Source organism: Pinus tabuliformis, chromosome J, assembly GCF_031772625.1.
Source record: "Pinus tabuliformis cultivar Carrire ecotype Pingquan chromosome J, CPIR1, whole genome shotgun sequence".
Taxonomy (NCBI): domain Eukaryota; kingdom Viridiplantae; phylum Streptophyta; class Pinopsida; order Pinales; family Pinaceae; genus Pinus; species Pinus tabuliformis.
Window position 1 is genome coordinate 582,912,227 of NC_142295.1, and position 13,356 is coordinate 582,925,582.

Consider the following 13,356-nt stretch of genomic DNA (forward strand, 5'->3'; position numbering starts at 1 on the left):
AACAAAATTTTTATTTTTGTATATAATAGTTTATAAATCTACCTAAACCAAAGCAAAGACACAAATTTGTATCTTTTTAAAGGTAAATTAGTAACCTCTTCCTCTAAGAGGAAGTGGTTTTCATCCTCGATGTTCCTATTCTCACATATATGGCAAATCCGTTCCATCCATGGCGTTTTAGGAACTGCCCAACAACCTGTTTCACTATGGAGCTCATGAGAATTCGTTCAAATCTTTGCTATATTAATTTTCTTCTTTGAGCTAGTTAAAATAGAGATATATTTTTGATCTTCTAGGGTGGGGTTGATGACCTTCTTACAATAACTTAATTTTATTTTAGCCACTAAATCTTTCTCACACTACATTTTTTCTTTGAACTTAGAAGTAACAATATCTTTAATGTTATTTATGTTTTGCAATGCATCATTCTTGTTGATCTCCCAATAGTTTAACTAGGCCCTTGTGTCTTTATGCCACCCCCGATTGAGCCTTAGGTGGTTTTGGCTGGAATTTAAAGCTAGCTTAGGAAGTCTATGATCGTCTATGTTATTGAGTTTGTGCTTGTACAACAGAAACCTAATCATAACTAGGCTCTCAATAGGGGAAAGCCCTGCTTCTATAAGGAGAATAGGATAGGGTGTATTACTTTTAATTTTCAGGGTATAAGTTATAAAACGCTTCTGGATTTGCTCAGTCTTTCTCCATGATTCTCTGGAGATGCTGCAACCCCAAACCTCATAGCCATATAAGATAACAGGAGTGACTAAAGTTTCAAAGAGGAACTTCCTTTTTTCCCACATGACGAGGTTTGTTGTTTTACAATTATTTTCAAGACCAAAATAAGCTTTCCACCCCCCATTAATCCTTTTCTCAATGCTATGGTTCTAGTTGAGCTTGTGATGAATATCAATTCCTAGGTACTTGTAAGATACACTTCCTCCAAGTTATTATTGTCACACATAAAATTAGCGTAAGTGTCCTTCTTAGATTTGATAATCATAACTTTTGTTTTGTTAGTGTTAACAGTCATACCCATGGTAGAGAAGAAATCTTTAAGAAGCCTCAGTTGCTTATCAAGATCAGATGGGCACCTTGCCAAAAGAACAATATCGTCAGCATAGAGAAGAAGGATGATGACTATCCCAGCTAAGATCGTGCCATCACATCCTGCTTCCTCTAAATAGCCTTCAAGCTTATCGATGTAAATGCCAAATAGGGTAAGGGAGAGGGTGCAACCTTGTTTAACTTTGATGTTACACTTAATATCTTTCGACCACCCCTCATTTCTCTTTAGCTTGGCAATTACATTCCTGTATAACCTTATAGTGGCAACTCTCAACTCGAGAGGAACCTTTAGCTCTTCTAATCTATTCCAAAGGTTGTATCTAGGAATCGTATCGAAAGCCTTTCTAAAGTCCACAAAGCAACAAAATAAATTGGATTTGTCATTACGACATTCCTCCACAATGATCCTAAGCGTAACGAGGTGGTCTGTTGTTGAGTGATGCCTTCTAAAACCTGCTTGGCCTTTAGCCCGCTTACCTTCACTTTCAAGCCATATGCTTAAATTATTTTCCAAAATACTACCATATAACTTGGCTAAGAGAGGGCTGATCATAATTTTCCGATAATTAGAGGGGTTATTTGTATCTCCACTTTTAAAATAGGGATAATGAGGCTCTTAGTCCAAGGTTTAGGGAACCCTTGCTTGACTGCTTGATTGAAAAGCTTGTGGATGTCAAGGATGAGGACAGGACCTCCAATTTTTAAGATTTCCGCTTGGTAACCTTCAATGTCCTTAGCTTTCCCATTAGCGAGGTGATTAACCCCAAACTTAATGTCTTCTAAAGAGACTTTCATTGTGAGCAGGGTTTCCAAATTATCCATGCATTTGGAAATTCATAAAGCTTTTTAAGATAGGAATTCCAATTGTGAAGAGCAATTTTATTATTATCTTTTGTCTTCCTATCCAGAATCTGCCTCCAAAAATTCTTAGGAGCTACCTTAGAGAGGTGTAAGAGATTCTCCCGTCTTTGACGAATGTATTGCCTCTTTTTCCTTTTAGTTAGGGCTTTGTATATTTTTATTCTGTCCATTTTAAGAGATTCATCAACAGCTTCCTTAATTGCTCTCCTCACACTTTTACAAACTTTGTCATACCATGGATTGGTTTTGCTATTTCTTTTATTATTTGAAACTTCAATTGAGAACTTGTTAATAGAATATGAGAGGGTTGTAGTAAAATTATGATAGAGGTCTTCTTTGTTGTCTATACTAGATAAAGGAAGCAAATTAGTTTTTTAATTCATTTAGAAAGAGATCATTTTTATTTCTATCAAATATTAAGTTCTTTTGGCTGTAAGTATTATTTTCTGTGGGAACTCTATGCATGACAAAATTAAGAGTTATAAGTAAAGGCCTATGATCAAAGTCAGGTTCATGGTCATTTAAGATGTCAAAATTTATTATTTCGTTGTATAATGGGAGATCGGAAATAACGTAGTCTACCACGCTACTACCAAGTCCATGGATACAGGTCATCTTGCTAGAATTGGGCCACTTCTTTAGACCGTTGCAAATTATGAGATCCTGAGCACTACAGAGCTTGACTAGCTCCAACCCAAAAAAAATTCCCCGAGGTCTTCAGAGCTCCTTTTGTACCTACTAGCCAGAGCAGGGTCTTCGTCTAACCAAAGAGGATTAGGGTTGTAATGATTGCTTAGAATAATAGCTTGGTTGTTTGAAGTTCGAGCATTAAATTCGCCTATTAAAAGGATATTACCATCATTCCTTAGGCTAGAAATATCATTCTCTAAACCATTCTAAGGGTTAGTTTTATCTAGATTCTTCTTCTTATAGAAGTTAGAATTGATGGAGGGAAAATAACATATTGCTATGTAGGACTTTTTATTATTAATGTCTCTGATCTCTATCCAACTATATTGGTTGTGAGGGTCATTTTTATAAATCATAACATGGGGGGAGATGTTCTTCTTAATGTAACAAGCCATTCCCCCAATGCCTCTACGGGAGGATCGCTTGTTCCAGGTATACCATAGCGTAAAGCCATCTATGTTAGGGACCTTAGATTGTTCGTGCTTCCAAGTTTTAACAAGCAAAATAATATCAACATCATTTGAAATCCAACTTAGCTTGGGGCCTTTGTTCCATGGGAAGCCCCGACAGTTCCAAGAAAGGATTCGGAGCATGTTTAATTTCTATTGATTACTATCTTTTTGGTTTCTATCTCGAATAAAGGCTTTTCTATTTCTGATTATTGCCCATTTTCCTTCCTTTCTAGCTTCTTTTACCTTTTGAACCTCCTTTCTTAATTCTGCTTGATCTTCTGGAATGAGATCTTCATTTATGAATATTGTCGTTCCTTTTAGACTTGAGGTTTTACTAAGTATGTCATACTTATGATCAATGGAGCCCACCTTTATGCGGATCAGTCTTCCTTTATTCTCGGTTAATTTCCCCACCCTTGTTGCTTCTGTGAGACACACTGTTTCAATTTGTAATCTATTATGTAATTCTGTCTGGGCTAAGGCTAAATTATCCTCATCTACTTCCTCTTTTAAACCAAAGATTATAAGGTTCAAGGCCCTTTTGTTACGTTCGTGGTCTAATTCTATTAATTTTTTCATTTCATCTTTAATTGGTTTGATATCTAACTTATCTACCACATTATTTAGGGTGAGGCAGCTATTAACTTTTTCTTCTAGTTCTTTAATCATGTCTTTCATTTTAAGACTCTCTAAAGTATCAGCATCTCCTTGTTGGGATGGTTGGTTAGTATCTTGGTTTTGTTTTTCTATAACCTGCAATCTAGTCTCCATTGCCTCCATTTTATTCTCCAGTAGTTCTATTTTATTTTCTATTTGTTTTTGGATCGTGTCTTCAAGAGATGCAAATTTATTTTCCAGCATGGCTTCTAACTCTTTTTGTAGCTTGGCTTCTCTTTCTTCTCTACGTTTCTCTAAAGACTCTATATACTCATAAAGGCCTTGTAGAGTAACTGTGCTAGGCCTGCCCTTGGTAATATTTGGTAACTGTGGTGAAATATTCAACTTGAAATTATATGAGAAAATATGTATTAGAAAAAGAAAAGGATAAGGAATGTGTGCACCTGATATCAACAAACCTAACTGCAGATTGCCTGTGTCCATCGCAGCCCGCAGACCAAAGAATATATAGAGTATGTTTTTAACTCTTTCACCGAGCCTCAGAACTCTTTCACCGAAAAATATATGTGAAGAATATATAAATTACGTGTTTAACTCTTTCAACGAAGTATATATAGAGTACGTGTTTAACTCGTTCACTGAGCCTCAGAACTCTTTCACCAAAGAAAATATGCGAAGAATATATAGAGTATGTTTTTAACTCTTTCACCAAGCCTCAGAACTCTTTCACCGAAGAATATATAAAGTACGTGTTTTTATTATTAATTAATAAAAACACGTATTTATATATAAATAATTATAAATATATAAATATATAAGAATATAGTTGTTATTATTTATATAGTTATTAATAACCATAAATAATTAGTCTTGAAAAAAATACACATAGCAATTATTAATGTTGTTGATATGCATTGGTGTATATCAACCACATTGGTAAATGTGGTTGTGCTAGTGTATAAATCTACCTAAACCAAAGCAAAGACACAAAGTTGTATCTTTTTTAAAGTAAATTAATAACCTCTTCCTCTTCCTCAAATCTATCTATTTTTTCCACACCATTGAGATTAACAAATGAGATTCTCTCAAATTAAGGGGAATTTTTTTAATATAAAATATTTGATTTTTTATTTTTTAATTATCGATAATAAGTTATCTCAACGATGAGATAAAGATAAAGATATCAATCGTGCCTTATAGATAAAACTAATGGAGCTCACATGTACTCCAAAACTATATATAGATGTATAAATATACATATGTATAAATAATGAATAACTTCCACAAAATATTGGTGATGAGTCCTTTCCGAGTCACGTGCTTCATAGAACATTAGTGCTATCTCTACATTTCCTACTAAAAAAAACATTTTATAAAGATATTGGATAGTCTAATGCTTGGAGTATGGCTTGTGCATATTTCTCTTAAGAATTTTCAATGCATCAACCACTCTTTTAAATCTCAAGGAGGCCCTTTAACAAGCTAATACGGAATATTGAATTTAGTGCGTGCTTAGTTTCAACCATATTCTCACATACTCATGCAGCTAATTCTAGTCATTAGGGAAATTTTGAGGTCTAAAATGGGCCTCCTAAGAAAAATGTACAACCAAAATAAATTTTATAAGAACCAATAGGATTCAAGATTATGATGTCAACCATGGGGGATGATTCACCATTTTTGGAATAAAAAAGTAAAAAGATTAAAAATAATAAAATAATAAAACCACTTTTTTCGACTCGTATTTTCAACTTATCTCCCTATGGTTTTACTCAAATTTCAAGGAGGAGTACTCATTGGATGCAAGATTCAATTCCCCATCCAAGGAGTACCCATGTTTCATACTTTTGGTGGAATCTGCTACACGAAAAATGAGAAATATATAAAAACACGTGATTGTAATCATGTTTTTCATATATTTCTCAATTTTCATGTAGTATGGTCCATTGAAAGTATGCCACATGGGTACTCGTTGGATGAGGAATCAAACTGCATCCAACGAGTGTTTCCGTTCGAAATTTGAGTTAACCCATAGGGAGATAAGTTGAAAATAAGAGTTTAAAAAATAGTTTTTTATTTTTTCCCTCTAAAATTTGATGATGTAATCTAATCTTATTTTATTATTTCCACTCTTATTTTATAATTTTCTTAGGGGGGTCATTTTAGACCTCAAAATTCCCCTAATGTAACCCTCATAGAAAAAACCTTGGATAAAAATCATTATGTAAATTGGCATAAGGGGATAGATTCATTACATGCATATCTAGCAGCGAAAGAACCTAATATGCATGACACATTTCTTGTTTTGTTACCATTTTTTTATTGGATGTAGTACCCCGAGGAAAAGTATTGATATACTTTAAATCATGACAAGGGACACATTTAGTATAGTTTGATGGACAAGAATTCGTTCCTTCTAACATATCTTTACCAGATCAACTGTAAAATTGGGAACCACCTAGTTACTTAACTGTTACGTCCTAATTGAGACTAATAAGACTTATATTTAGATAACTTACTTAATGACAAATTTATATTTATATTTATATATTTTTTTAAGTCATACATATGAATCTAATGGAAATAAATGGACTGGTGACACCCTTCCCATGATCAGACTTATTTATTCACCTGAACTATAGGTAGGGTCCACTTAGGTGTCCAATGACGACATTGTAGTCTATACTGATATATCGATCCCTTGTTGGCAGAAGTTCTCACATAAGGCACATCGGTATAATATAAAACAATGCAAGAACTGATAGATAGTTCAATTGTTACCACCATTAACAAAGATGTCTAACTTTTATATGTGGATACATTCACTTTAATTTGACTTAAATCAAAAGGATAAAGAAAAAAAATCCCTGAATTCCAGAAGCGTTGATAGATTTACATCTGTGGACATCGAGTCGTCTAAAATGGATTATATATTTTATCAACATTGTTAATCATTATAAATGTCTTTCACCAAAGAAGAAACTGAAAATTTGGGTTGCCATAAATGCTCTTTGATATTACTAATATGTTAATATTTAATATTGAATTAGTCTTGAGGGTGAATATCCCATGCCATTTCTATATCCTTTGCTTTTGTAGGCAAATTTGACCTTGCTATATTATCATGGGCTTTGATTTGATTGAAAATTGTTGTATATATTCACTGGTAAATCAAGAAACGTTATATGTAATGTATTAAACCAGTTTATAAGCAGTTATTAATTTCATTAAAGAAAAACAGAAATTTGGCAATAAATCTATGGCCTTAGGAACGGAGCTCTAGCTGCCTTCAACATGCAATTGAATATGTGAGATGAGGAGGTGGTCTTCTTCTTTATCCCATGCCCCTTTCTTGGTATGAGCCTTTTCGTACCAGGAAGATCTCCCCATCTTCGCAGCGAAAAGTGCTCAGGATTCAGGTTAGGGAACAAGAGCCATATGTGATTTAGCCCTTTCATCCATGCTAATTACTAAAAATTAATGTTAGGGCATACTTTAGCAATCCAAATTATGACTTAAGAAAGCTTGCTCACACTGTCCTCCACACAATGTATTCAAATTTTTTGACTGTAGGGAAATATTACATTTAAACACAAAACTAAGGAACAAAATTTTAAGCTTTCATGTTCTTATTATCTCGAAACCCTGCTTAGACAACAATTTCACTTTCAGTACCCTTCCCTGACCATAATGAGCATTTATCATACAAGGAACTAGAATTTATCATTATAAGTTATGATATCTATTATTTATTTTTTTCAACTAATCTTCTTCAGAATGCCTATGCTAGATGTGATCTCTCTTCCCAAGTCTCCCTTTTCTTTTGTCCTAATTTGATCGAATTTCCTTCCCTGATAGAGCTCTTAAGGTCCAAGTGTTGAACCTAGGAACTCTGATACCACTTGCCACATCTCCAGTTCAAGACCCTTCTCATATATATATATATATATATATATATATATATATATATATATATATATATATATATATATATCTATATATATATATATATATATATATATATATATATATATATATATATATATATTGCTTAATTATATCAATTTTCGATAGTTGTTGTAAGGGTAATTTAGAGTTAAAACTAAGGACTAGTAATACTCTTCCTTTACTATTGTTCTTTGTAATTGTGGAGAATCTTCTGTCCTCTTTTATTGACCTATTTATTTCTCCAGTTTACATGTGCCATCTATCACCCAATACTCTCAACTCCTCTAATCTTTTAAGGAGACATATATTTATTCAAATTTCGAAGGGGTGCTTAATTATATCAATTTTCGATAGTTGTTGTAAGGGTAATTTAGAGTTAAAACTAAGGACTAGTAATACTCTTCCTTTACTATTGTTCTTTGTAATTGTGGAGAATCTTTTGTCCTCTTTTATTGACCTATTTATTTCTCAAGTTTACATGTGCCATCTATCACCCAATACTCTCAACTCCTCTAATCTTTTAAGGAGACATATATTTATTCAAATTTCGAAGGGGCAATGATACTTAACTTTTTGAACCTCACATCGCTTGCAAACAATTCTCATTCTTTGATTGCAAAATTACGACATTCCATTTCACCAGCCCACGTTTTTTTATACTAGTCCCCAATAGCTCCAAAAGCCAACTACAAACATTGACTGTGTGAAGAAAAAATAGGATGTTTTCAAACCATTTAACATGACGCAACCAAATTCTTGGATTCCTTCCTACCCTAGAACAAGTACACGCTTTTAACGCATTTCCTCACATAATCGTGTCATTGTGTACTCTCTCCTCTAAGTTCTAATAGCAAAATAACGATTCTATAATGCCGACTAAATACTTAAAAGAGTTGAAAAACTTGAATACCCAAGAAATCATACCTCTGGCCATTGATGCTACTCACACTCCGATGTATTATGTACGCAACTACCTAGATATTTTACACCACCTCAACAACACTTTATGCTTTGCCGAGATTGGAAACCAACACCCTTCTAAATCTTTGCTTTACCTGTATTGCCTGTCGTGGAAATTGACGATGGAAGAGAAGATGGAAATCGCATAACGAATATCTGTAAGCCGAACAAAATAGTGGCATGGTATTGCCCTTAGAGAGACTAACAATTACCGTGACGTTAGAGCCAAATGGAATGGATGAAGTCTCACATGTGACCAGGGCAATTATCGCGCAACATGCGATATTAGGATTTGTCAGACAGTCAAATGGGCATCAATAAAGAGTGGAAATTACATGGGAAAGTGTGGACATAAATCAGTTAGACCACATCAAAAATGCATGCTACACCACACAGACATATATACAAATTCTCCACACACAAAACTAATGCTTCCCAATGAAAACAAAAGCCTGAAAGCAGCAACGCTAAAAAACCTATGGTCGAATAAAAAATAGAGAGAAAACTACAAAGCGCTTAGATTTACAAAAATTCACCAAACACTATCATTCGTGTGGCACTTCCAAGCTCTGCTCACTCTAACTTGATGGTGTAAGGCTGAAGGAGATTGAATGAATGAGCTTGGGGACCAAACAGAGGTACATATAGCCAAGCTTCCATCAAGCTTCTATTAGATATGTGTCAAGTGTTCCACAGAACATGGTAGAGATGCAGAGAGAGTAATGGACCACTCTAGGAGCTCCCAACAAGAAATTAATTAACTGAAGATAGTTTCCGTAATTAATGGAATTGACGGCAAATGGTGCCCGTAATAAATCGGTGGCCGATGGTTTCCGTAATAATCAACGGCCATAAGGGAGCTAACATTCTCCCACTTGGTCCATACTTCCAAACTAATGTCTCATTTTAAAACCCATTGATAATCTGTATTAAGTAATAGATACATGAATCATTGCGATAAGTCCTCTAATGACGAGTATTATCTTCCATGTATTACTATGTATTTATTTCTATTATAATTTTTGTGGCAACAATTTATTAATGAATAAACCTTATGTTTATTGTTGGTCTTACACAGATGAATTCTCTCAAATCAAATTAAGGTGCACATAAATATGAGAAAAATATCACAATAATTAATAATTTCATTAAAATAACAGTGTCCATACAATGAGAAACTACATAATGGAACCAAGTCCAATATTCATTACATGATCCTTGAATTTAAACGGTGGCATGCCCTTAGTCAAAGGATCAGTGATCATCAACTCAGTGCTGACATGCTCAATGACCACTTTCGTTTCTTTAACATGCTCCCTTATAGCTAAATACTTAATGTCGATGTGTTTATTTCGACTCCCACTTTTGTTGTTTTTAGCCATAAAAACAGCAGTTGAATTGTCGCAATACATTCTCAATGGCTTCGAGATAGAATCCATAATTCTAAGCCCAGAAATGAAATTCTTAAGCCATACACCATGTAAAGTAGCCTCAAAACAGAAGACGAACTCGGCTTCCATAGTGGAAGTGGCAATCAAGGTCTACTTGGCACTCCTCCATGATACAACTCCACCGACCATCATAAAAATGTATCTTGATGTTGATTTGCGTGAATCAAAACATCCAGCAAAGTCAGACTCTGAGTAGCCAATTACTTCCAAATTGTCTGTTCTTCTATGCATAAGCATGTAGTTTTTGGTTCCTTGAAGGTACCTCATTACTTTCTTTGCAACTCTCTAGTGGTCTAAACCTGGATCACTCTGATATCGTCCCAACATTCCCACAACAAATGCAATGTCAGGTCTTGTGCAGACCTGAGCATACGTTAGGCTTCCGACAGCAGAAGCATATGGAATGTTCTTCATTTGTTCCCTTTCAAAGTCGTTCTTCGAGCATTGGTTCAAATTGAACATATCACCCTTCACAATGGGAGCTACACTTGGTGAACACTCCTTCATCCAAAACCTCTCTAAAATTTTATTAATATAGGTTTCCTATGATAGACCTAATGTTACACTAAAATTTGTCACCGTGACTATTTGCAGTTAGTATGGCTCCATCAACTGTCATACTATCCTCCTTGGCAAGCCTCATACCTCTGCTCTCCATGTCAAACTTCAAGAAAGAGAGAAAGTCATTAAAAATCTATATATCTCTGGGTACACAGTTTCTCTTAGCCTTACCTGCGTGTACGCACTCCAAGTTCACAATACCTGCGTACTTGTACGCTTTGTATGTAAAGGGGTGGGTGCGTACCGCTGTAAAGGTCAAAAGGCGCGAGTTTCATCTTAAAAAAGTTACTTGTGGTCATTTCTAGAGTCTTCTAGAAGCTTGTTTGACGTGTATGAAGCGCCTCCAGATGGTTCATGTATCCCTACCAAAGAGGAACTTATCCCATCAAGAGGGAAGCTATCCCATCCAAAGAGGGGCTTATCCCATTGATGGTGGACCTGAATAACTTCCTCTAGAGCACTATAAATACAGGCATTGGGCCAAAGGGAGGAGAGGTTGAAAGCTGAACATTCCTAAGGGTAGATGCTGCTGGAATTAGGACTTCCTTGTAGAAGCTTGTGAGGAGAGATTACCATCTTTGCTTGTTCTATTTGGAAGTGGGTGAGCTGATCAGAGTAAAGGAGAACTCTTGTGGACCCTGGGAGGGACTTGCACAACACCAAGGCTCAGGTTGTAATGGTTCCTTTTGTTACCTTTTAATACAAATTAGTCCATTCTTCTCAACAATTTGTTATTTATGAGTTGTTTCATATACTCCTTGGTCTATATGTTAAATATGTTTTATTTTATGTGATATTCAGGTGCTATTTAATCGTTTGATTGTTAGTGAATGCAGGTTTCGAAGGGAAGGAGGAGCTCATCCGGATCAACGAAGCTGGACTACTACAACAGCGTTGGGTTACAGGTAGGATCTAAACACTTGATTTCTCATATTGTAAAAGCATATTTAGAGAAGGATTTCTCTTATTTGTCTTGTTTGTCACTAGAAAGTCTTAGGCTTCTAGGGAGGTCGGTTGTGTCCACATTAACGACTCTTTCTGCATGACAAAATGGCAACTCCACTAGGGAATCCATTAATGCGAATGTTTTTTCCTTTGTATGAACTTTTGATCTGAGAAAAGTTATTTGTTTTCTGGTTTTTCGCTGTCTGACTGTGTTTTTGGGTGGGCTAGCTTAGGGTTAAATTAGATTTTAGTTTTTCTTTGTTTTGCTAGAAGTACGCATCCTCTGAGTTGAGCACAGTGCGTACCTGTACGCACTGTTGCTTTGTGCACAGAGCGTACCAGCACCTGTGCAAACAGGGCGCCTGCGTACCCCTATCAAAACTAAGAAAATTTCATTTTTCTTCTTTTTTGCCTTTTACATTTTGTTTTTAATTTGTTTTTTCTGCCCAGATCCACTGGTTACCTGCCATAAATCTTCACCTAAGCTTGTTTCATTGGCATTCCTGCTTTAAGCTTTCATCAAATGGGTTTTGAGTTTCTTTTGAGAAATTATTAATTTTATTTCCTTTGGTCATTACTTGGAGGTTTCTCACAGTCCTTTCACAATTTTTCATCTTTTTGCTTTTGTTTTTGAAATTGTGTATGAGTGTTAATCTCCTTTGAGTGTTTTTATGTTTTGATCTTTGGAACTCTCACCCAATTTTCTCGACTTGCACTTGATTGGTTCTTAGATTACATTAGAATCATCTTGTGTTTGAGAATTCTCTTGCATAGATCACATTTGCATAATTAGGATTCTCATATTCAGAATATTATTGAAAAATGTGCATAGATTACATTTGCATACTTTTCAAGTGAATTGTGCATAGATTACAATTGCATAGTTTACATTCTGAAAAAATCAATCGTAGATTTAGATCAGTTTTCTTTGATTTGAATTTACACAAAATAAAAAAAATAAAAAATGGTTTGGAATTGATTTGCATTAGTTTTTCTTGATGAAATTAGTGCATTAGAGAATTTGGTATATTTTCTCTTAGTGATCAATTTTTTGCATTGTCGGAAGTGAATGGAAACTCTCTCCTAACTTTAATTAGGATTCATCGAATTGAAAAGATTACATTATCATATTCGATTGCATTCAGTTGAGTCAGGTCATAACGCCATTGGTTTCGTATCCATTTACCCATTTGAGTAATAACAGCCTTAATAACACAGCGCTTAATTAACATTCATCTAGTAATTTTTACATTTCTAGGGCTCTGAAACACCAACATAGCTTAGGCTAGTGTCTTGGAGTAGGAGAGTAATTAACTCTCCAAGACAACAAAACCAAAAAAGTAGCTCATCTTGTGGTAGGATAAATCCAATAGTTACATTTATGCTCTAGGAAAGCTCCTCTTAAAGGAGAAGCACGAGACCGTGTCCGAACCAGTGAGGGGATCAATCCTCCTTCATTGGGAAAGACGCCAGATATGCATGTACTACAAACGATAAACCTCGGATTTTTGTCGAGGAGCCTGGGGTCACTTGTCGGTAAACCTTGGATTATTGCCAAGGAGCCGGTAAGGGGATTGAGCTTGTTACTCTGCCCTTGCGTGCTATCGGGTCGTAGACTGTTCCCCCAGGTGTATTTGTTGCTGTTGGTGACCTTAGTGACCATTATCTTTAGGGTTCTACCCAAGGTGACAGTGGAGGGAAGATCCCACTGTACCTGGAGCAGACGTCGACTAGACTCACTTGGATTTTCTGGGGGGTTCACTTCACTCGAGATGGTTAAAGTGGAGGAACTTCGTCCAGTCTAT